The following is a 26,268-nucleotide window of genomic DNA, read 5'->3' as shown; positions in this document are numbered from 1 at the left end:
TGCCCGTGGTATCAGTGTCCTGTTCAGAATGGCCTTTTCTGTGCCAAAGAATCAAGCCTATTCCACCCACTGAAAAGGTCTTATTCAGTGTGTATGAGGGCTTTTTATACTCAGATAATCATACAGATAGAGCTCCCTCTTCTTATTCCCCCTTTAAAAGTATATATACATAAAATAAATAAATTTGAAAACTCATGTTAATTGTCCCAAAGAAAGGTTCAGAATCATCACCCATCTCTCTTTGTTTAACTCATGTGCTCATAGTTTTTAATTATATTTGCGTGTGTGTGTGTGTGTGTGTGTGCGCATGTGCTTATCGATTATTTTGTTTATAAAATTTTAGTTTTAGCAGGAATAAGATGAAGTTAGCCAAGCTGACAACGTCAGTTTATGTGAGCACTTACTCATAAGTCAATTTGGTGCTAAGTACATGGTGTGCAAACCATAATCGCATGTACTCAGTCTATATAAACAGGATCACACATAAGATACTTTTAAAAACCAAGATTTTGAAGGTTATTATTTGCTGAGATTGTTTTCTATATTTTTCATTGTGAAAAGGAAATCTAACAGGGCTCTCTAGAGATATATTGCTAGTTCCAGATCATGCAGAAACAAAAGCAGACACATGGGAGAGGTGCTCAGGGGTGTTGAGGGCAGGGTCAGGTTCAATCTCAGAGTAGAATGGGCCTGGAGAAGTGAGGCAGCAAGAGCAGGGCTTCAGACTCAGTGCAGCCGGCTGTACCTCACTGTGCCAGCTTGTGCTGCCATCAGCAGTTTATCATTTGAGTCCCAAACCACTAAAATGACAAAACCTCTTTAGTTACTATCTGATGTTACCTCCTTAGTCTAGTATAAGAGAGATACAGTTTAGCGGGATTGGGAGTTTTATAGATGTCTCCATTTTTGTTGTGTGCAGCCCCATGATCTAGTGAACCCATGTCCCATCAGGACACAAGTCCCTGTGGGGTCCATATAAATCACAGATTAAATGTGGACTTGTATGCCCTTTCTTTAAAAATGAAAGGACACTTTCTTTGGGTTAGTGTGGACACAGAAGACTGTACCTAGGCCTTGGCAGGGAGGCCCAGGAAAGCAAAACAAGAGACGGAGAAAGGAACATCATGGTCTCAGCTCAAGGAAAAGGAGCTCTTATGTTGCTGTTAGAGTTGACAGAATCACAGTGTGAGGCTCTCTCAGGGTTGCAGGAGAGACAGAAGGAGAAAGAAAGGAAGACTCTTTAAAAACTCAAAAGTTTGTTCCCAGGTGGAGAGTAAATTCCAAAATGTCTGCAAGGAATGTTACCAGCCCAGTTGGGGGATGGTCAATGGTGTCCATTTACTTTCTCCCGGACACAGAGTCAGGGGGCTAGCTTTTACTTTTGCGTCCTTTTACCATAGTTGTTTACCTAACGACATCTCTGAATAAGGAGATAAGGAACACTAACTTACACTGGAACTACTTCACCAGTTAACTGTCCTTAAGGGCACAGCACCTTTACCTCTCAGGGTGTTTCAGAGTCAGGAGGGGCCAGCCTGACCTAGACAGGTTACTGTGACAAAGGGCAAACCCCATCTCTCCATGGCTGCTCAGTGAACTTCCACGGCACAGGGCAGTTTGTCAAAATCACTTAGTACTTAGGGGTCCTCTGCTCCTGACACCATTGCCTGATGCTTAGCAGCTCCCATGTGGTGCCGTAGCAGAAGTGGTTCTACTGTGCCACACCTGGAATAATTAAAACCATCAGCAAACACATGAACCAGAACCAGAATTGTCCTTTTGTTCTGGGCAGGATTAAGGGGGGACCGTAGGAGGGAAGAGGTCTCAGATCTCAGTAGGACCTTTTGTGTCAAACAGAGAGGTGAGGGGTTTGTCCACGGGCAGCGGCTAGGCAGAGTGTGAGAACAGTTGGATAGGGTGCAGGCTCACCTGCAGGATAGTATCGCAGAGGGCTTAGGAGTAGGGTTGGGACTTTGAGCTGTCATGCAGAAGTGAAGGAACAGAGTGAACAATGGGACGGGAATTTCAGTATTTGCCATTTTGCCTTTAGGCCAGTAAGGATTTGGGAATGGAAATTATTCAGTCCAGGTCGGGTGTGGCTGTTGTATACTTGATATTGGGGCCAGATATGAACCGAGAGCTACGTGAGAGTATGGGGTGAAGTTTTGAGGTTTGATTTTAGTCATATCAAAGGGTGTTCTTAAGCACAGACAATTTGGAACCCATCTCAGAAGGTCAAGGAAAAAGGAGAATACAGTCATTCCCTATGTTGTTACCTGGGTCCAGGCAGCAGCTGGAGGAACGAGCATGAATTGCAGAAGATGGTGTCCCAGCCTATCAGGTGGCAAAGGCCAAGGAAGCCCTGGAGTTCTGGAGAAGGCCTAGGTCTGGGGCCCCTCCTGACACTGGCCAAGACTTACCTTACCAACATGCAGTAGTGGATGTGCTCTAGGAAACAAGGAACCAAGAGACTCTGTTCTGGAGAGTTGGAGAGATAGGAGGACAGGTTTTACAAAGAGCATGAGCCATGTTTACGTGGCTTGCCAGTAACACCCAGAATGTGGATCTTAGGTAGACAAAGGACCCTAAGGCCCAGAGGTTTCAAGCTGCAACAGGCAGCTGTTCAGATTGTAGGAAGCCACGTAAACCACACTGTCAGTGGGTGGGTGTCAGCAAAGGGTGGGGATGGAGAAATGACAACCAGGGGAGGGGGTCACAGGAGCCCTAAACTCCTCTCCAGTTTCAACACCAAATGTTAGATGGGACAGAAGGAGGCAACATGAATACAAGGAAGTCGCCAACCTCAACATAAGCAGGCTGTCATTCACTAGAACAGTATAAGGTCCCTCCAGGGGAGTGGAGGAGACTTGAGGGTTTTTTAGAGCAGAAAGGAAACTTCAGCAGTGGAAGATTCCATTCGTACATCCGTTCCTCTGCATCATGGACTTGTAAATGCCAACGTAGGTTGACAGGTTGACCTTCTTATCAGGAGCGTCCAGGATCCTAACTGCCCACAGATGTTAACAGCTTGTTGACTTTCCTAGTCAGAACATTCCAGCTCCTCTGAGACTTTTAGACCATTAACCCTTCCATGACACCAGAGATAAAGGTGCCAGTATTTCACCATTGTGGAAATGTTGCCATCCAGCCAGGGCTGTGGTTTCTGGGCTTTGCGGTTAGATAGGACGACCAAAAACTCCACTTTCTCAGTGCCTTATGACAATGAGAGACGTGTGTTGGGGATGAGCTCAAATCTTCCCAGTCCTGTGTCCAAACGGTGTCATGTCTTCAGCAATAGAGTTTGATCTTCAAATTCTGGGAGGCAACCAAAGCCATAGCCTACATTGTCTCAGAGGTGTCTCGACTTCCCCTGACTACAAACTTGAGAGAATGTTTCTCAGACATAATGGCCAGGTTATTTTTAGATACTTCATGGCTCCTAGGGAAGCATTATCCTCCCAAGGTATGTGACACATTATTGAAATCTTACAGAAACCTTATTCAAACTGTGGGAAACAATTGCTAGATAAAAACTGGCAGTAAACATTTCAATGTGGCAATGTTAGCAGCGTGATTCATATAATCTGAGAAATGAATCTCGATATGGCTTCCTCATCTGCCTAGGGCTATTAACAGAGGAAATATGGTTACACTCGAATTTGGGGCTATTAACAGAGGAAATATGGTTACACTCAAATTTATTTATTATATATGTGGATGTTGAAAATATTTTATATTATTAATTTAATTAAAACTAATTTTAACTTAATTGATTAAATTAAAAATAATTTTAATCATCGGTAGCTTCTGGTTGGCTTTTGAGTAGTTTAATTTAGCCACGTGCTTAAGTGCACAAGTAGCATTGGCTTCTGTCCACATTCTACTGCCCAGTCCAACCTCCACAGCCTCTATTACTCCTAGATAATAGAAATAGACATCTCAATGTCCACAATGAGCTGAAGAAGTCCTTGGCTCATGCCACTTAAAAAATAATTAGTGTTAAACTCAATGCCTTCTTGACACCACTGACCCACAGAGCAAGCCCAAAGTGCTGCTGGGTTCCTCTTAGTCCTTTAAGGTCTGTGGGACATCGGGGCTTCTGCTTTGTGTGCTGCTTTCCTGAAGTCATATGGGGCAGAGTCACACACTTCTTTCCGCTGAAAACCAGGCATGCAGTGTTGCTGTGTTGTGCAGTATTTCTCTGCAGGTCAAGGAAATGAGTGTGTACGGAGACAACAGAACAGTTTACGAACATCATACGCTACTTGGTGTTTGCATCAAGGGTCAGGCCACAAAGTGCAGTAGATGGTGTAGCAGGCCAGCCTTGGCACACTGGCAGCAGGAGATGTAGCAGGAATGATCCAGGCACAGTACGTCCAGCAGGGGCCCCTGAGTGTGGTCAGCTACCTGGTCTACTAATGTGCTGTCTCATGCAGGCAGACTCATTTGCAAGGTACCTGTCCTGGGCTTCCAGATCCTGCTCCGACTGTCCTCTGGTTGGTCCTGGGTGTTCTTCCCATTGGAAATCTTATGTGCTGTGTACCAGTCTGCGGGCAACAGCCAGAACTCAGGTGCTTCCTTCCTCATGTGGCATCTCAGAGACGTGTGTGTGTGTGTGTGTGTGTGTGTGTGTGTGTGTGTTCACGCACGTGTGTACAAGTGATGGCATGCTTGTGGAGATCAGAGGACAACTTGCATGAATCAGTTCTCTCCTCCCATGAGGATTTAAACTCAGGTACTCTTAAAGGTCTCTGCCACTTCTGTGTTCTAAAAGCCTAGAACTTTGGACAGAAATTTTAGCCTGATGTAGGCACTGGGGAGCTTCATTCGTCTGCAGACCATGGTCACAATTTTTGCTATGGCTACTCTGAGTAGCTACATACATTTTCATATTTTTAATTGGCCTGTTCTCTTAAGCAGCATGGTTGAATCAGATGCCAAGGTAGCTGCACTTTCAAGCAATGCAAACCAATCACCATTGAAAGTTATTTTTCTAAACAAATCTTTTGAGGCAACTTAGGTTGCTTCAGACTGACATCGACATCTCCAGATAATTTGCGTAGGAAACTAAGTGTTGAATGCATGAACCTCTATGCAAGTGCCAGCGGTTAAAGCTGAACAAGCAGGCAGGACTTGGGCTATAAAATGAGGAGGGGACAACCCACTTGGAAGTCAAGGAGCAATTGGCTCAGATCTGAGTCCATGAGCAGTGGAAAGAGCTCCATCTCTTCCCATCTCCCTGGGAACCCTGAGAATAAGATTTATGGTCCTGCACATATTTCTAAGCTTCTGTTCCTGCTGAATTATTTCTGCTCTAGGTCATCTCATAGTCCAGCACATAGTCCTTGACTGTATCATATTGTAACATAATAGTACAGAGGGCCTTTCCATGATGTGCCTCACCAAACGGCATGGGAGGGAGGTTTCTGTGAAACTGCAGTGGACTCTAGCAGAGTTTGGAAGCAGGAAGGGGATGTGAGGTTACATGGTACAAAGACCTGTGAGTTCTCAGCTGTGAATTCTCCTCTCAGAAAGCACTTTGGCTGACCCTAATCACCACCCATTTCAGTAAGGCAGTTGGCCCAGTGGCTTTGGCTGACTCACACAGGAAGGAAACTCATTAAAAGTTATTGGGTAGTTGGGGCTGGAGAGGTGGCTCAGAGGTTGAGAATCTGTACTGCTCTTGCAGAGGAACTGAGTTTGGTTCAGGGTGTCTAAAACTGCCTGCAACTCCAGGAGATCTGACACCCAGCCTCCAAGGGCATGCACAGTCATGTGCACATGGTGCCACTCAGACACATATGATGTAATTAAAAGTTTAAAAGAAATGAATGTAGAAAGAAAATGGACTAAGTAGCTGCACACAAAGTCTCAAAAGGGAGGGAAGAAGCAAATTAGAAGTCTTTGTTTCCAGGAATGGCACACAACACTGCATGTACCTGCTGACTGCATGGGTGTTTAGTCATTCAGTGCTCAGTTTCCTAAGCAAGACACCTGAATTTTGCAGTCAGTCTGGGCCAAGCTTGTCTAATTGCCACAAAACATGCTAAGACACTATATAACTCTGAAAAGTGACTGAGTTGTTAGAAGCAAAAGGCGCTGCTTGCCTGTGCTAGGGGCCACTTGGATCCACTTATGTTACCTCCAACGGTAATAGCTGTTATCATCATCATCGTCAAAATATCACTATTGCAGACGATATGGTAGTATACTTAAGTGACCGCAAAACTTAAGCCAGAGAACACCTAAGTCTGAAAAGCAACTTCAGCAAAATTGCAGGGTATAAAATTAACAAACAAATCTGTAGCCTTCCTCTATACAAAAGATAAACAAGCTGAGAAAGAGATTAGGGAAACAACAGCTTTCATAATAGTCCCAAATAATGTAAAAATACCTCAGTGTGACTTTATCAAGCAAGTGAAAGATCTGTGTGAAGAGAACTTCAATTGTCTGAAGAAAGAAATTGAAGAAGATCTCAGAAGATGGAAAGATCTCCCATGCTCATGGGTTGGCAGGATGAAGAGAGTAAAAATGGCCATTTTTTAAAAAGTGACCTAAAGATTCAATGTAATCGCCATCAAAATTCCAATCCATTTCTTCATAGTGTTAGACAGAACAATTTTCAAATTCATTTGGAATAACAAAAAACCCAGGATAGCTAAAACTATCCTCAACAATAAAAGGACTTCCAGGGGAATCACCATCCCTGAACTCAAGCCGTATTACAGAGCATTAGTGATAAAAACTGTATGGTGTTGGTACAGAGACAGGAAGATAGACCAGTGGAATAGAAGTGAAGACCCAGAAATGAACGCACACACCTATGGTCACTTGATTTTTGACGAAAGTGACAAAACTGTCCAGTGGAGAAAAGGTAGCATTTTCAGCAAATGGTGCTGGTTCAACTGGAGGTCAGCATATGGAAGAGGACAAATCATCCCCTTCTTATTGCCCTGGACAAAACTTAAGTCCGGGTGGATCAAGGACCTCTACATCAAACCAGATACACTCAAACTAATAGAAGCAAAAGTGGGGAAGAATCTTGAACACATGGACACTGGAAAAAATTTCCTGAACAAAACACGAATGGCTTATGCTCTAAGATCAAGAGTAGACAAATGGGACCTCATAAAGCTACAAAGCTTCTGTAAGGCAAAGGACACTGTGCTTAGGACAAAACAGCAACCAACGGATTGGGAAAAGACGTTTACGAATCCTACAACTGATAGAGGGCTGATATCCAAAATATACAAAGAACTCATGAAGTTGGACTGTAGGGAGACTAATAACTTATTAAAAATTGCGGTTCGGAGCTAAACAAAGAATTCACAGCCAAGGAATATGGAGTGGCTGAGAAGCACCAAAAGAAAGGTTCAACATCTTTATTTATAAGGGAAATGCAAATCAAAACAACCCTGAGATTCCCCATCACACCAGTCTGAATGGCTAAGATCAAAAACTCAGGCAACAGAAGATGCTGGAGGGATGTGAGAAAGAGGAACACTCCTCCATTGTCGGTGAGATTGCAGCCTGGTACAACCATTCTGGATATCAGTCTCGAGGTTCCTTAGAAAATTAGACACTGCACTAGCTGAGGACCCAGCAATACCGCTCTTGCACACATAGCCAAAAGATGCTCCAACATACAACAGGGCACACGCTCCACTATGTTCATAGCAGCCTTATTTATAATCGTCAGAAAATGAAAAGATCCCAGATGCCCTTCAACAGAGGAATGGAAACAGAAAATGTGGTACATCTACACAAGGGAGTACTACAGAGATATCAAAAACAATGACTTCATGAAATTGATAGGCAAATGAATGAACTAGAAAATATCCTCCTGAGTGAGTTAACCCAATCACAGAAACACACACATGGTATGCACTCATTGATAAGTGACTATTAGCCCAAATGCTCAAATTACCCACGATGCACAGACAACATAAAACTCAAGAAAGATGACCAAAATTCTCATGCTTCACTCCTTCATTCAAAGGGGAAGGAGAATACCCATAGAAGGGATAGGGAGGCAGAGTTTAGAATAGAGCCTGAAGGAATGGCCATTCAGAGTCTACCCCACATGTGGCCTATACATATAGAGCCTGCAAACTAGATAAGGTGATGAAGCTAAGAAGTGCAGGCTGACAGGAACTGGATATAGATATCTCCTGAGAGGCACAGCCAGATCATGTCAAATACAATGGCAAATGCTAGCAGCAACCCATTGAAGTGAGAACTGGACATCAGTTGGAGGAATTAGTGAAAGATTGAAAGAGCTGAAGGGGCTTGCAACCACATAAGGACAACCAGGCCTGCCAAGCAGAGTTCCCAGAGACTAAACCACTACCCAATCACTATACAGGGACTGTGCCATGGCTCCATCTGCATGTGTACCAGAGGATGGTCTTCTTGGGCACAAATGGAATGAGCAGCCCTTGGTCCTGCCTAGGCTGGGAAAGTGGATGGAGGTGAAGGGAATACCTTTATAGAAGAGGGGCAGGGGATGATATTCGGACTTATTTCTGGGAAACAAGGAAAGTGAATAACATTCGAATTCGAAATGAAAAATATCCAATTAAAAATTAACAGCAACAACATGGTGTTTAGAGATTCAAATAAAAAAAGCCACAATCAGGAAACAGAGAATTGTATGCCCATGGTTTTCTTCAAATAAGCTCAGGGCACAGGTCAGTTCTGGGCCCAGGCTGGACCATGCACGTTCCTGCCGCTGACTGCTCCTCTATTCCTGTTTCCAGAGGCATCATGCAGATGAATATTGGGCCAGAGATGTGGGCAAAGCTGGGCATAAGTGGCTTTCTGTCCTGTGGTCTAGGAGTATCTGCATTTCTGGGTGTTCAGCACTCTCCACCACCGGATTCCGGTGCAGGCTTCCTGATTGCTTTAAACTCCCTTATACCATGTTTATATTTCCTGAGAGATATTACAGAAAAATTAATGATTATCCCATTAATTTGTTCAACACTCTCATCCACAGAGTATTATTTAGAGGTAACTATATATTTGACAGCAAGCATACTCAGTGGGTAATATATGCATGATGAAGTTGAAATTCACAGAGTTGGGAACACAGTGAACAGTGACTATATAACTGCCTTTGAATCTCAGTCTGACTGGGAAGTGATTTGATGCCCAGTCCCCATGAGAATGCAGAGATCCATCCCTTCCTGATAGCTGTGGGACTTCAGATGTTGACACTAATGATCAATAAAGAAGGTTCTTAGGAGTGAAGAGTTTGAGATTACTGTTTTATTTAAAAGAATACATCCAATTTACTCAATAGTAACCAGATGCGGGTAGTCAATATATACAGTCTATATCCTTATCAAAATAGCGAATCAACTGCAAGAATAAAATAAAAACAAATAAATAACAAACTTTCAAATGAATACAAGAAAAACAAAAAAACCAAAATTCAAACCAAAATCTAAACAGAGGAATTGTGCTAAACATTCTTTTGCTATTCCTTTTGCAGAACAGACTTATACCCTGTGGTTGGCCTTGGAACATAATAGGCAAGCAGTTACTGATGGTAATAATCTTTTCAAGCGGAATGTAAGGAGGTCTCTTCTATTGGAATGGGGTATGAAGGACAAGACCATCCAATACCGAGTATAAAATACATCACAGTCTTTGTCTCAAAGTCTTTCCAATGTTGTAAACTGATCTCCATGAAACCCTTCTGGCGACCCATCAGGACAAGTACAAATTTACACGTGCACAGTCTTTCTGGATGACCAGCAGCTCTTGATTGATGTGCATCAGCACTTCTCTGAGTCCCTCCAAAAGTGTACACTTGCTGGAGAGAGGCAAGGTGAAAGTACAGCCTATTCAATCCAAAGAAGTTAAACTAAAGGAGGAAAATGCAGCCCACAATTGCTATGGACATTACAGATGAGATACAATAGTGGTGTATTTGCTGTGCACACTTAGTTCTCCTCCTGTAGCTCTTCTCTCCAAGGGAGATCTTGTCCTGGTCTATGTCATGTTCGAGTTTCTGCTGGAGAATTTCAGACCTAGCAGAGCAAGGGAATAAAGGTTTAGTGAGTGGTTGTCAATTCAGCTCTCCCTCTTACATCAGCTCTATTCAGTTGGACAATCCAGCATGACCTGTCAGCTGAGGTCAGTCCCTGCATCCCCAAGTGTCATAGAGTACCTGGGCTTCGATTTATATCTCAGCTTTTCAAACTGCTAGAATTTGAACTGTGGACTATGAACTGTACTGGAATTAAGAGAAAAATGAGCATATTTTCCCACTTGTCCAGGTACATGACATTGAATACTAACATTGTAGCTATGTCTGAATCTGAGGTCAAGAGAGGTAGGAGCAACCTTGAATATCATGTGGATGCCTTCTGGAGAACATGCCCAGAATTGAGGTGAAAGTTCTGATTATGTTTGCAGTGAAGGAACCTGCCTAGGTTCATTTTAACCGCTGTACCTGCAAATACACAGAGAAGCCATCTCACATCAAATCCATGGGAATTGCATAGATCCTGTAATCACTGAGAATGTGCTCCATGCAAATCTTCCCAGCATACACACGGAACATTATAGGTGATTTGATGTAGAAACAGAACAGCACCCCTGTAAGTCTATGGCTAGTGTAAGGCAATTTGTGAGAGGACAGAAGAGAAAATGTCCTGAGATCTTTCCGGAGAGATCACAGGAAGAAAGGAGTAGAACATAGGAAGAAATCCAGAGGATCATATATATATTGTTTCATGGGCAAAATTCACATGAACTCTACCAGAACAATACTCTGAGTAGCTCTATAGCTGCCTGAGGCTGAATTCCAGGTGGGTGGTCATTCACCCAAAAAGGGTATTTATAAAGGGAAAGGATATTCACATGGCTTCTTCCAGCCTGTGTTCCTACCTGAACATTAATGCTCAATGTAAAGATTCCCCAGGATACTCTGGAGGCATAAAAACAAATGTTGGGTGGGATATGTAAATAGTGACCAAAGCCAATAGACAGCTCAGTCAGTGATGTGCTGTCGTCCCATGAGCCGACATAGACTCAGACTATTAACAATCTTGCTTAGCAAGTTCCCAAGGCTGGGAATAGCAGTCTTGTTCCCCCCGCAAAGGATCATATGTTGGTGGTGGACTAGACTCTTGTTCTTGTTCACTGTTTCAGACTTTCTCCGAAGTGTGCAGCTTCTTCTAATCGGAGCTCTCTTTATCATAGCCTGAGTGACTTCTTGCCCAAAGATAGAATCACAGGAAATCTCCATAACTAGGATCCAAATCAACAAATTTTCTCCCCGTAATGTGATTTTGACACAGATATTTTGAGTAAGTAAGTAAAAGCTTGCATGGATTATCTCAGACTGAATCAGAATCCATGGACAGGCTCCGCACTATGGTACATTTTTAGTCCTTGGCTGATGGACGTCAGGATTGATTCTCCTACAAGGCTACTCTGTGACCACTACAACACTGATGCTCCCTAGTTGCAATGGCAACACCTACTCCTTGTGGTGGAATCACTGGGTTAACTAAAACTTCTGTTCCACTTTCTGAACATGGCTTCTCATAGGGCTACCTGTTCTTACACTCCCAGACCCATCTGAAGTTCATCATTTCTCCTAACCTCATTGAGGCTGAAATTAACTGAGAGAAAATGATTTTGATTAACAGCACTTGCAGAATGCTACACAGAAAACATAGGGGAGGGCTTTGGATTATCTGTGCACCTAAAGGGGCTCCTGAAATTGGCCTGTTCTTGCAACACAACATAGCTATGGGACTTTTGCTGTATGATGATACAACTCCAAGCAACTCAAATCCTCAATGAATAAAATTGAGAATAAATCCAAGCCAAACTCCCAGGGGAAGCTGTAGTGTGCCAAGGTAGCTGGAAAGAAATGGTAGCAGGCAATGTGGAAAGCAACCTCGGAGAAGACACAGTGAGTGACACAACCTTCCAGTGGGCTTTCACAATTCACAAAGAACAGAGAAGCAGCATAAACTCATGGATTATATAGAGAAGCCTTGCCCTTACCTCCCTGCACCCCTTTCCTTTGATGTACTCCAAAGGATTTCAATGCAGATCAGTAGTTTTCCCCTAATCACTTGAAAATCTACATTACAGGTGTTTTTGTGTCCTCTTTTTGGGGGATGCATTTCTAAAGGACTTTATTGTCCTGCTTCTACACCATAACAAAAAGGGACCTGCAAGCTCCAGGCCTGTACCATTTGTTACCACTGTGAAACACGACTCACTTGAACATATTTCCCACTCCTCCCCAGACTTCACAAGATAATTCTGTTATGAATTTTTTGAAAACAGAATAAATTAACACCTTAAGTGTCCTTTTGCTGTACAGAGCTAGATGGAGATGCCTAATGACTGGGCAGCTGTATTTCATGTTTCATGGATGTAAAGTGAACTCTTAGAGTACTTTTCTCATGAAATTTGGAAATAGAGGGAAACACAGGTTCAGTAGTGAAAACACACAAACACACAAACATACACACACACACATACACGCACACACACACATACACACACACACACACACACACACACACACACACAAACACTCACTCACGCTCCTATATATAAATTCCCATACCGAGAAGACTTGAAAAATCATCCAGCATTAGAAAAACACACAGCATGAGCATAACCATGCTCATCCACTGCTGGCAAACACACACACACACACACACACACACACACACACACACACAGACACACACACACAGAGAGATACACACTCGCATGCACAAATGAAAACTTTGCTCTTATGCACCACATTTCCTGTTGAGTGAGGAATTAGTGGGAACAATGCTGTGTATGAGTCTCTTAGACTCAAGCAGGCTGTGCTGCCCTGGCCTGTACTCATTTCCACTTCAGGAAACCTTTCTACGAAAATACCTGATGGTCCTACAAGTAAGTTACATGCTCTGCATAGATAGCCTAAACAACACATCATCAAATTCCCAAGAGAGAGATTTCTAGGAAAAGACACCATCAAGCTCTATGCTGACTCATCATAGGCCCCTCACTAAAACTACCCTGTTTCCTTCATAGAAGACTTTGGAAGCATCAGAGGAGACAGTGACTCATGGTCATTTACCAGGAACTTTTCATCACATTAGAGTTCATGTGATATTAAAACAACCTCAATGTCAGTCAAAAAAAGGCTAAATAAATAACATACAGTGACTTTTCTGAAATGCAGCATTTTCAGCAAATGGTGCTGGTTCCAATGGAGGTCAGCATATGGAAGAGGACAAATCATCCCCTTCTTATTGCCCTGGACAAAGCTTAAGCACAGGTGGATCAAGGACCTCTACATCAAACCAGATACACTCAAACTAATAGAAGCAAAAGTGGGGAAGAATCTTGAACACATGGACACTGGAAACAATTTCCTGAACAAAACACGAATGGCTTATGCTCTAAGATCAAGAGTAGACATATGGGACCTCATAAAGCTACAAAGCTTCTGTAAGGCAAAGGACACTGTGGTTAAGACAAAACAGCAACCAACATATTGGGAAAAGACCTTTATGAACCGTACAACTGATAGAGGGCTAATATCCAAAAAATAAAAAGAACTCATGAACTTGGACTTAAGGGAGACTAATAACCCTATTAATAATTGCGGTTCAGAGCTAAACAAAGAATTCACAGCTGAGGAATATGGAGTGGCTGAGAAGCACCCAAAGAAATGTTCAACATCTTTAGTTATAAGAGAAATGCAAATCTAAACAACCCTGAGATTCCCCATCACACCAGTCTGAATGGCTAAGATCAAACAGTCAGTCAACAGAAGATGCTGGAGCGATGTGAGAAAGACAAACACTCCTCCATTGTTGGTGAGATTGCAGCCTGGTACAACCATTCTGGATATCAGTCTGGAGGTTCCTCAGAAAATTAGACACTGCACTAGCTGAGGACCCAGCTATACCTCTCTTGCACACATAGCCAAAAGATGCTCCAACATACAACAGGGCACACGCTCCACTATGTTCATAGCAGCCTTATTTATAATCGTCAGAAAATGAAAAGATCCCAGATGCCCTTCAACAGAGGAATGGAAACAGAAAATGTGGTACATCTACACAATGGAGTACTAGAGAGATATCAAAAACAATGACTTCATGAAATTCATAGGCAAAGAGAATGAACCAGAAAATATCCTCCTGAGTGAGTTAACTCAATCACAGAAATACACACATGGTATGCACTCATTGACAAGTGGATATTAGCCCAAATGCTCGAATTACCCAAGATGCACAGACACCATGAGACTCAAGAAGGATGACCAAAATGCTAATGCATTTCAAAGGGGAAGGAGAATACTCATAGAAGGGATAGGGAGGGAAAGTGTAGAACAGAGCCTGGAGAAATGTCCATTCAGAGTCTACCCCACGAGTGGCCCATACATATACAGCCTGCAAACTAGATAAGGTGATGAAGCTAAGAGGTGCAGGCTGACAGGAACTGGATATAGATGTCTCCTGAGAGGCACAGCCAGATCATGTCAAATACAGTGGAGAATGCTAGCAGCAAACCATTGAACTGAGAACTGGACCTCAGTTGGAGGAATTAGAGAAAGATTGAAAGAGCTGAAGGGACTTGCAACCACATAAGACAACCATGCCTGCCAAGCAGAGTTCCCAGAGACTAAACCACTACCCAATCACTATACAGGGGCTGTGCCATGGCTCCATCTGCATGTGTATCAGAGGATGGTCTTCTTGGGCACAAATGGAATGAGCAGCCCTTGGTCCTTGCTAGTCTGAGAAAGTGGATGCATGGTGAAGGGAATACCATTATAAAAGAAGGGGGAGGGCGATGGTATTGGGACTTATTTCTGGGAAATCAGCAAAGTGAATAACATTTGAATTCGAAATGAAATATATCCAATTAAAAATCAACAACAACAACATGTTGTTTAGAGCTTCAAATAAAAAAAGCCACAACCAGGAAACAGAGAATTGTATGCCTCTGGTTTTCTTCAAATATGCTCTTGGCCCGGTTCAGTTCTGGGCCCAGGCTGGACCAAGCAGGTTCCTGCCACTGACTGCTCCTCTATTCCTGTTTCCAGTGACACCATGCAGATTACTCTTCGGCCAGGGATGTGGGCAAAGCTGGGCAGAAGTGGCTGTCTGTCCTGTGGTCTCAGAATTGTCCACATTTCTGGGATTTCAGCACTCTCCACCACGGGATTTGGGTGCAGGCTTCCTGATTGCTTTAATCTCCCTTATACCATGTTTACATTTCCTGGGAGATATTACAGAAAAATTGATGTTTATCCCATTAATTTGTTCAACACTCTCATCCACAGACTATAATTTAGAGGTAACTATATATTTGACAGCAAGCATACTCAGTGGGTAATATATGCATGATGAACTTGAAATTCACAGAGTTGGGAACACAGTGAACAGTGACTGTATAACTGCCTTTGAATCTCAATCTGACAGGGAAGTAATTTTGATGCCCAGTCCCCATGAGAATGCACAGATCCATCCCTCCCTGATAGCTGTGGGTCGTCAGATGTTGACACTAATGATCAATAAAGAAGGTTCTTAAGAGTGAAGAGTTTGAGATTACTCTTTTATTCACCAGAATACATGCAATTTACTTGATAGTAACCAGATGCAGGTAGTCAATATGTACAGCCTATATCCTTATCAAAACAGAAAAGCAAATGAACAAAACAACAGCACATAAACAACAAAATTTCAAATGAGTAGAAGGAAAACCAAATAAGCAAAATAATCAAAACTCAACCAAACTTTACATACAGGAATTGCGCTAAGCATTCTTTTGCTGTTCCTTTTGCAGAATAGACTTATAGCCTGTGGCTTGCCTTGGAGACATAGTAGACAAGCAGTTACTGATGGTAATAATCTTTTCGAGAGGAGTGGGAGTAGGTCTGTTTTGTTGGAGTGGGGGTATTAAGGAAAAAGCCTATCAATACTGAGTATAAATGATATTACAGACTTTGTTTCATAGTCATTCCAATGTTGTGAACTGATCTCCATGAAACCCTTCTGGATGACCCATCAGGACAAGTACAAATTTACACGGGCACAGTCTTTCTGGATGACCAGCAGCTCTTGATTGATGTGCACACTTCTCTGAGTCCCTCCAAAAGTGCACACTTGCTGGAGAGAGGCGAGGTGAAAGTACGACCTGATCAATCCAAAGAAATCAAACTAAAGGAGGAAAATGCAGCCCACAATTGCTATGGAAATTATAGATGAGATGCAATAGTGGTGTATTTGCTGTGCACCCTTAGTTCTCCTCCTGTAGCACTTCTCTCCAAGGGAGATCTTGTCCTGGTCTGTGTCATGTTCGAGTTTCTGCTGGAGAATTTCAGACCTAGCAGAGCAAGGGAATAAAGGTTTAGTGAGTGGTTGTCAATTCAGCTCTCCCTCTTACATCAGCTCTATTCAGTTGGACAATCCAGCATGACCTGTCAGCTCAGGTCAGTCCCTGCATCCCCAAGTGTCATAGAGTACCTGCGCTTGGATTTATATCTCAGGTTTTAAAACTGCTAGAATTTGAACTGTGGACTATGTACTGTACTGGAATTAAGAGAAAAATGAGCATATTTTCCCACGTGTCCAGGTATGTTATATTGAATAATAACATTGTAGCTATGTCTGTATCTGCCTTCAAGAAAGGTATGAGCAACCTAGAATACCATGTGGATGCCTTCTGGAGAACATGCCCAGAATTGAGGTGAAATTTCTGATTATGTTAGCACTGAAGGAACCTGCCTAGGTTCCATTTGTCAACTACTGTATCTGCAAATACACAGAGAAGCCATCTCACATCAAATCCATGGGGATTGCATAGATCCTGTAATCACTGAGAATGTGCTCCATGCAAATCTTCCCAGCGTACACACAGAACATTAAAGGTGATTGTGATGTAGAAACAGAACAGCACCCCTGTAAGTCTATGGCTAGTGTAAGGCAATTTGTGACAGGACAGAAGAGAAAATGTCCTGAGATCTTTCCGGAGAGATCACAGGAAGAAAGGAGTAGAAAATACCAAGAAATCCAGAGGATCATATATATTGTTTCATGGGCAAAATTCACATAAACTGTACCAGAACAATACTCTCAGTAGCTCTTTAGCTGCCTGAGGCTGAAATCCATGTGGGTGGTCATTCACCCAAAAAGGGTATTTTTATAAGAAAGGATATTCAAATGGCTTCTGCCAGCCTGTGTTCCTATCTGATCTCAAAGATATCATAATGCTTGTACATTGTTTCTCACAAGTCACTTTCCTGGGTGATCAGTTCTTTCTGCTTCCGGGTGTCTTACATTCTTTCCTCTAATCCTTCCTTATTCTGGTCATTGGAAGGTTGCACTGTCAAATGAGGTATGGATGCATGTGTGCATGCACAAACACACACACACACACACACACAGACACAGAGAAACACTCATACAATCTCCCAAACACACAAGACATGTGGGTTCACACAATATAAGCATAGTACATTGAAGTAAAGTGTTTACTTTCCCAGTTAATGCTTAATGTAAAGATCCCCCAGGATACGCTAGAGGCACAAAAACAAATGTTGAGTGGGATATGTACATAGTGGTTGTAGCCTATAGACAGCTCAGTCAGTGATGTGCTGTCCTCCCATAAACTGACATAGAATCAAGGTTCTTGCCCTATTACCCAATCTGGCTTAGCAAGTTCCCAAGGCTGTGTAGAGCAGTGTTGTTTCCCAGAAAAGGATCATATGTTGGTGGTGGACTAGATGCTTTTTCTTGTTCACTGTTTCAGACTTTTCCCAAAGTGTGCAGCTTCTTCTCATAGAGCTCGAGCTCTCTTTACCACAGCCTGACTTCATGCCCAAAGTGATGATCCCAGAATCATAGGAAATCTCCATTACCAGGATCCAAATAAACAAATTTTCTCTCAGTAATGTGATTGTGTCACAGATATTTTGAGTAAGTAAGTAAAAGCTTGTGTTGATTATTTCACACTGAGTCATAATCCATGGAAGGACTCCACCATATGGTATATTTTCACTTTTTGGCTGATGGACATGTGGATAGATTCTCCTTCCAGGCTACTCTGGGACCACTATAACACTGATGCTCCCAAGTTGCAATGGCAACACCTACTCCTTGTGGTGGAATCACTGGGTTAACTAAAACTTCTGTTCCACTTTCTGAACATGGCTTCTCATAGGGCTACCTGTTCTTACACTCCCAGACCCATCTGAAGTTCATCATTTCTGCTAACTCCATTGAGGCTGAAATTAACTGAGAGAAAATGATGTTGATTAACAGCACTTGCAGAATGCTACACAGATAACATAGGGGAGTGCTTTGGATTATCTGTGCACCTAAAGGGGCTCCTGAAACTGCCCTGTTCTTGCTCCACAGCATAGCTATGGGACTTTTGCTGGATGATGATGCAACTCCAAGCAACTCAAATTCTCAATGAATAAAATCCAAGCCAACAGCCCAGGGGAAGCTGTAGTTGCCAAGGTAGCTGGAAAGAAATGGTAGCAGGCAATGTGGAAAGCAACCTTGGAGAAGACACAGTGAGTGACATAACCTTCCAGTGGGCTTTCACAATTCACAAAGGACAGAGAAGCAGCATAATCTCATGGATTTTATAGAGAAGCCTTGCCCTTACCTCCCTGTACTCCTTTCCTTTGATGTGCTCCAAAGGATTTCAATGCAGATCAGTAGTTTTCCCCTAATCACTTGAAAATCTAACTTTACAGGTGTTTTTGTGTCTTTGTTTTGGGGGTGTTGCATTTCTTTTTTTTTCTTTTTTTCGGAGCTGGGGACTGAACCCAGGGCCTTGTGCTTGCTAGGCAAGCGCTGTACCACTGGGCTAAATCCCCAACCCAGGGTGTTGCATTTCTAAAGGACTTTATTGTCCTGCTTCTACACCATAACAAAAAGGGACCTGCAACCTCCAGGCCTGTACCATTTGTTACCCCTGTGAAACATGACTCACTTGAACATATTTCCCACTCCTCCTCCAGACCTCACAAGATAAATATGTTACAATTTTTTTGAAACAGAATAAATTAATAGCCTAAGTGTCCTTTTGCTGTACAGAGATAGTTGGAGATCTAAAATGATTGTTCAGCTGTATTTCATGCTTCATGGATGTAAAGTGAACTCTTAGAGTACTTTTCTCATGAAACTTGGAAATAGAGGGAAACATAGGTTCACTACTGCATAAACACACACACACATACACACACACACAAACACAAACACACATACACACACTCTCACACACTCTCACACACTCTCATACATACAAACTCTCATACGGAAAAGATTTTAAAAATCACCCAGCATTAGAAAAACACACAGCATGACCATAAACATGCTCAGCCACTGATGGTAAACACACACACACACACACACACACACACACACACACACACTCTCTCTCTCTCTCACATTCACTCACACACACACACACTCTCTCTCTCACACACACACACACTCACTCACACACACACACACACACACACATACACACACACACCTTCGCATGCAAAAATGAAAACTTTGCTCTTATGCACCACATTTCCTGTTGAGTGAGGAATTAGTGAGAACAATGCTGTGTACGAGTCTCTTACACTCAAGCAGGATTGCTGCCCTGGCCTGTACTCATTTCCACTTCAGGAAACCTTTCTATGCAGATACTTGATGGTCCTACAAGTAAGTTACATGTTCTGCACAGATAGCCTAAACAATACAACATCAAATTCCCAAGAGAGAGATTTCTAGGAAAAGACTCCATCAAGCTCTATGCTGACTCATCATAGGCCCCTCACTAAAACTACCCTGTTTCCTTCATAGAAGACTTTGGAAGCATCAGAGAAGACAGTGACTCATGGTCAGTTCCCAGGAACTTTTCATCACATTAGAATTCATGTGATATTAAAACAACCTCAATGTCAGTCAGAAAAAGGCTAAATAAATAACATACAGTGACTTTTCTGAAATGCAGCACTGTGTACAATATTGAGAGGGAATCTATCCTGAAAGAATGTCGTGCCCATAATATAGTCAGCAAAGCAATGTCAGCAGAGGGATGCCCTCTAGGATTCCATGCAAGATCATGCTGAAGCCAATAAGACAAACCAGATTCTTCCCGGGGGATACCTCTGTTCAGGTAAAGTGAAGAAATCTAATACTTATTTTGAAAATAACAGATGGTTTAAGAACGTGTTGAGACAAATAAGAGAGGGGGCTCCACCCGGAACTGGACCGGTGATGCAAAGACTGCTGGCCAGCACAAAACAGGAAGCTTCGTGTTTCTTGTGAGACCTGGGCTTAAAGGATTAAGTTGGATAATGACTGGACAAAATTGCTTGTCATGAACTGGCCTCCCCACATGCTCCCTAAGATGCAGGTCACCACAGCAATGCACCTTTCTTGGTAAGAATTGGGGGTATATACAGATAACTTTGTTCTTGAAGTCTCAAATCTCTCATGCCAACCCTCAGCCTTTGAGAAACCTTTTCCACATCCATGCTCTTCTAACCAGCTTCAGACTGTAAGGCCCAGATGTGAACTCTCCAGGAGCACTCAAATAAGACAGGACTGACATGCTGCTCCTTAGGCTCTTTAGTTACCCAAGATCTATGAAGCATGAAGACACCATCTTCATATACAGGGAAAAGGGTGAGTAACAACAAAAGCCACCACAAATGACAATGAGAACCATTTCTTTGGCATTTCCACCAGGCTCTCCTCCTTGCAAACTACTTACATCCTGGAGTCTCACAGGATCCCTGTAAAGAAAATGAGCTCCAGGCTTTGGCTTCATCCCTCAAAGCTCTGTTCTAGTCTAAAGAGCGGCTCCCACATAGCACCCTCCACACATAATGGCATGTAGTGCTGTGATGTGTGATCAACTTATCTCCCTTAATAAACTGCAGATTCTCAAAGAGCAGGACCATTTGCTTTCCAAACATGCAGTTTCTTGAAAAAGGGCTATCTCCACAGAAAGTCTTGTAAACCATCACATAAATGAACACTTGGATGAGACAGAGGACAGTACATGGATCAGTCAATAGACAGTTACATTGGTTTGTCTATGTTTATGGTAAGACATGAGGACAGCCTGACCCTGAGGACTAACCCTACCTGCTGTTGCTTGGCACTGGGGTCACAGATGTTCATTCCGGCCTCTTCACAGAACCTCTTTGCCTCCACATAAGATGCTGGCAGTTCAGTCTGCTCCACCAGCAGTTCTCTCTTCTCATTCAGCAAAATCTGTATTTTGTTCTTCAATTGAGCTTGTTCATGCAGGAGCTGGGTGTGCCTGATGCTGATGCACAAACAAAAAATGGTAAATCCCAGCCAGCTTCTATTTGCCTGTCACTCTTGCAAGTACAATCATCCCTTCAAGGGTCCTCATCCCTAGACATCCCCAGAATAGAGCCACACTATCCAAGTTAGCACCAATTAGAGGAGGTCAAATCCAGAATCTACATTCCACATGAATCAAAGTACTTCTGATAATCCTGACACTAAGACGGTTTATATAAATCAAGGAAGAAGAGATGGTCCATATGGGTGCTTATATGTCCATGGTATTGCTACAACCATCTTCACGTAGTGCGGAAATCCCCTCTGAGGGGTAGTTGAAGACCCAATAGCTATACAATCTTTCCATGTGTTTCTCATGGATCACAGATCTTTAAATCTCCTGTCAGAGTCCTACAGGTTCAGGGTTGATTGATATTCACATAGTAGAACAAATCTTTACTATCTAGAGGATCCTCAATGGGGAAAATAACAATTGGAGGGTCTTCTACACCCTTCACATGTAGGACAACTGAGTCCAAGAGCTACAAATCTAAGACCCTTGCCAGGAGGCAGCCTTCTTATTAAGAGTCAGACACTACGGAACAAGAGCCCTGAGTTTGGTTCAAAGTCATACAGGACAGAAGCATTTCCTGCCTAGTGCTGGGTTCTCATCTCTGTCAGCGACTCACCGGTAGGAACTGTTCACTTGTATGAGCTCCTTGTACCTCTCCATGGCATCACTTATTGAGTTGGTCATCATTTGCATAGCCATCATTCTCCTCTCATGTTCGGATTGAAGTATTGGCTATTCGACATCCAGCCTGTGTTGGGACATGGCCCAAGGAACAAATAACCATCTGAACTCATGATTTCAGAATTAGATGAATTGTAAATAAAAAAACCCAATAAAAAATTCAAATTTAAGAAATGAGGGGGAAGAATGTGGCAAACACAAAGACCAGAGCAAAAACACAACAGTGAGACTCCAACAACATTTCTTTCAAGAAAATATTTCCACGCAAATCAGCAAACATATATTTTGAAATAAGACTCTTTAAAAGGCCGTGGAGATATGGTTCTGCAAAGACCCTCTATACTGGAGTGGGTGGAGCCTGTGAAATGCCTGTTTGGGAATAACAAATGTCCAGAATTTATTACCACAATCACCATTTCTAGGTCACAATGAACGGTCTCTTGATAGGTAAAAAATAAAATAAAATAAAAAAAAGTCAAAAATAAAGTTCAAATCAGGCAAAAATAGATTACGTTAAATCAGACTATTGACTGGATTACTTAAAGCTAGTTTATGCCACATACTTGCTCCTTTGAACTGGGTCCTATTTGTGCTGATTAAACTTATCATCTTGGGCACAGGACAACAGAGCCAGGTTACCAGGTCCAAGGAGCTGACTGTAAAGAGTTGGCCAGATAAGCATGAAGGCATTGCCTAGTTCCGTAAGAAGTTTTCTCCAGTCTGTGCCAGAGCCTTGGGTCCAACAGATAGTTGTGATGACATTTCCTTTGTTTTGAAAACAGGGATTCTCAAACCTTGTTTCCTACTGTTCCATGAATTCCCAGAGGGCATAACTACTTTGACAGGGAAGAGGATTTGTAACCCCTCCTTCCCTCAGGAGGGTCCTATCTACCACCTAAGTAAATAGAAGATGCAAAGTGCTCTGTTGATCCCTGTGGGCTTCCATACCATCATGACCTGCAAACTGTCCATCACACAAATCCTCAGATCCCAGTAAACTCCCCAGACTCCCTGACCGTGACCATAAAACCCACAAATACTTTGACATACATACATACCAACCCATATAAAACACAAGTAGAATCCCAACTACATGCATGGAGGTGCCATAGAATCAGTGTATAATGAACAAAATCAGAGGAAAAGAGTGATGACGTCCAGGCATTTCTTTCCCTCACTTAGAGGCAGCAAGTGTGACCAGGTCCTTCTAGCTGTTGACAGAACCAACGCTAATCCAAGGAGCTCAGGGACAAGTACAAAGAGGTTGACCCTAAACACACAGCACCTAGCTTATCTCACAAGCAAATGCCTGCCAAGGCTCCTTAAAATCCAGGATGAGAGGTGAAACTCTCTGGTGCTATGAGGAAATCTTGGGTTAGCAGAGAGAGAGCACAAGACAGTGAACAGGTTACTGGGCATAATGACTACCTGAGGTCCCAATCATCATAGATATAAAAGTCCAGGATTTGATAAAGTTCATCCCTCTCGAATTTACACTTCTGGATTTCAAGTTTGAGTTCCTCCAGTTCCTTTCGACACTTCTCTTGCTCACTGATGACATTTTGGGATGATGTCTTCCTACCAAATCCTGATAGATAAATAGATAGATAAACCCAAGTGAATTTGCGTATTTTATGGCCCATGGGCAGAAAAGATCATTCTGAATCCCAAAAGGAGGTTGAGGAAGGGGAAATTGTAGAGACTGGGTGAATCCCTGAAAGAGAAGAAAAGCTTTCTTGAACTGGATTCTTAAGCTATGTCCCTCTTCCCAAGCTCTAATGCCATACACGTGCCACACTCACTATTACAGGACCCCTGGCACTGAAAGTTATAACCTGACTGAGACATAACCATATGGGACATTGTTATCTCATATCAGCTGTGGTGCAGATAATCCTGGAGTTCATAATGCTTAGCACCATCAAGCTCTAATCATGTGTGTTCCAGCCCAAAGTGTCTGAGAACTCAATTCATTTCCCGGGGTGCATCCTTCCTTGTTCTCGCCATCAGAGGCTTATGTAACCTACAGTAATCTAGAGGATGAAGTGCTTCAACTCCCAACCATGGATGGTCACATTGTTAATCTCACAGTGCCTCCTCCTGCCATTCATTGACACTCACAATTAAAAAGCTTCCAGAAAAGAAACTGAAGGCTTACCACTTTCTGACTTTCTCTCAAATTAATGATCAGGAACTCCTGACTCTTGGTTTGCCTTTGAGAAATCCCAAGGCTCCTGCTTGTAAGGCCTAGTCTTAGAAGGCACATCTCAAACCTACCTCCTTGAGGATGTTCCCCAACTCTGCCCAGGACTCACCAAGCCTTCCCCGGAATGATTTCCTCCTTCCTGTTTTACTAGAGAGGAGGTCATCTTCCTACTGCCTTGGTGTGGTCTCTCCTTGATCTCCACTTTCCTTGCGAAATAGCCTGAGCAGCTGGCGAAACATGCCTGCTTGTGAACCCAAAGGGAACTGAAGGAATATCCCAAAGGCAGTTGGTGTCACCACAACACTGGTGACATCACAGAAGATTCTAGGGATCTCTTAGATACAATAGATTGTCCAGTGAGGGGCTTACTGATGATGTCACTGGGAAGTTCTAAGGCCTACCTGCTAACTAGATTTCCCCAAATGGATCATTTTCTGTGGGGGCCCTTTCCTCCAGTCTCTCATATGAATACTGTTTGGCAACCTCTATTCCAAAGCTAGATGTTTCTCTCTGCTTCATTAGAAGTCATCAATGCTTTTGCTGGGGAGAGTTTCTTACAACCCTGAATTAGAGACAGATTTTTCTTAGCACCCAAATCTCTAGGGACTAAGGAGGAGGGAGTTTTTTCTTAAAAGTAAATCTACTACTGGAAACAATGCATGTGACACACATTTCGATTCCTAAGGTTTTCCCTTTTTCGGGAGGCCAATATATTCCTTCTAGACCCCTGAGTGTATAAAACCTGGGAATATTTGCTTGCTGTGCAGTCCTTGACAGCTGACATTGTTTCCATTTACACATCCATGTATTTCACAAAATGAATGGTCTATAATCCTATTTTTTGCAATAAAAACTCCTTTTTCTTGGGAACAGAGGGATCAAGTTCAGGCCATTTATTAAATAATAAATTTCTGTACCTTTTATATATTAAGTTGGACATCTTCCCTTTCACAAATATAACAAGACAATTAAATTGGACATCACTGAGCAAACATCAACCTGGACCATGTGTTACCACATTGTAACCACATAGCCATCCCTTCTCCAATATCATTTTCCTGAGTTTCCAATTCCAATCATGAGGATATTGGGGCTACAGGCTGAACTTATACTCATAGCAAACATAAAATTCAGGCGGATGGGCAGGGTGTGGAATGGCCTAAGGTTAGGCTAAGCCTCAATTGTAATGGGTCCATACGTTCAGGAGGGAGTCCATTTGGCATTGTCATCTGTGGCTTCTGTGTTCTTATCCTGGGTGTGCTGAATCTGTGATAAGATGCCACCTAACTTCACAGATGTCAGGGTGAAAATCATGTATGACTTTTCTGGGAAGCTCTGCCTTTTCCTACCATCTGGAGTTATACAACATCACTATGCACAGCTAAGAAGAGAGGGATGGAGATTGTGGAGGCCTTAGAAGTTGAGGATCTTTTCTGATTAAGGCCCATATTTTTTCCTATGTAATTTTTCCCTTGCTCTTTCCCTAATGATGGTTGACTTCATTCCTGGCCTGAAGTAAACTGGATTCCAAGGTTTTGGATTAGGCAAGCCCCTATTTTTGAGATGCCAGGGCCAGCAAGGGATCCCACTGCATACAGGTTCCTATTCCCAAGGAAGTTGTTGGTGCAGAATCACAGCATGGGGGCAGCAGCACAGGATATCTCCCAGCTTTCTCTCCTGCACCTGCTGCAACTGTAATAAGGCTGTTTGTTTGTTTGCTTGCTTTTTATTGGAAATACCTACAAAGCTGGTCAGAGTTGATACAGGCCTTTAATCCCAGCACCCACTAGGTGTTTTTTTAAAAATTATTTTGTAATTGTTATAATTCATGTTGTTTCCTTTGGTAATTCCCTCTACCTATTTGCTCTGTACCTAGAATGCTAAGCCCATGCTCTGCACGTTCCTATTATTCATATGACTGATTTTATTCTTACTGTGCACACCACAGATGATCACATTATTTACTTCCAAATAAGGAAAACAGACAGAAAGAA

General features: G+C 42.6%; 1 pseudogene across 1 annotated transcript; it reads right to left on the bottom strand.

Moving 5' to 3' along the window:
* Positions 1-15,575: 15,575 nt before the first annotated feature.
* On the bottom strand, positions 15,576-24,593 carry LOC148003269 (disks large homolog 5-like; annotated as a pseudogene). The gene is made up of 5 exons (XR_015629302.1): positions 24,384-24,593; positions 23,497-23,656; positions 22,004-22,135; positions 21,150-21,333; positions 15,576-16,374 (listed from the first exon to the last, which is right to left on the bottom strand). The product of XR_015629302.1 is annotated as a disks large homolog 5-like (transcript).
* Between the last annotated feature and the right edge of the window lie 1,675 nt (positions 24,594-26,268).

The sequence above is a fragment of the Rattus norvegicus genome, chromosome 9 (assembly GCF_021556685.1).
Source record: "Rattus norvegicus strain SHRSP/BbbUtx chromosome 9, alternate assembly SHRSP_T2T, whole genome shotgun sequence".
Lineage (NCBI taxonomy): Eukaryota > Metazoa > Chordata > Mammalia > Rodentia > Muridae > Rattus > Rattus norvegicus.
Note: the sequence above shows the minus strand (reverse complement) of the source record. Positions and strands in the feature narration are given on the sequence as shown.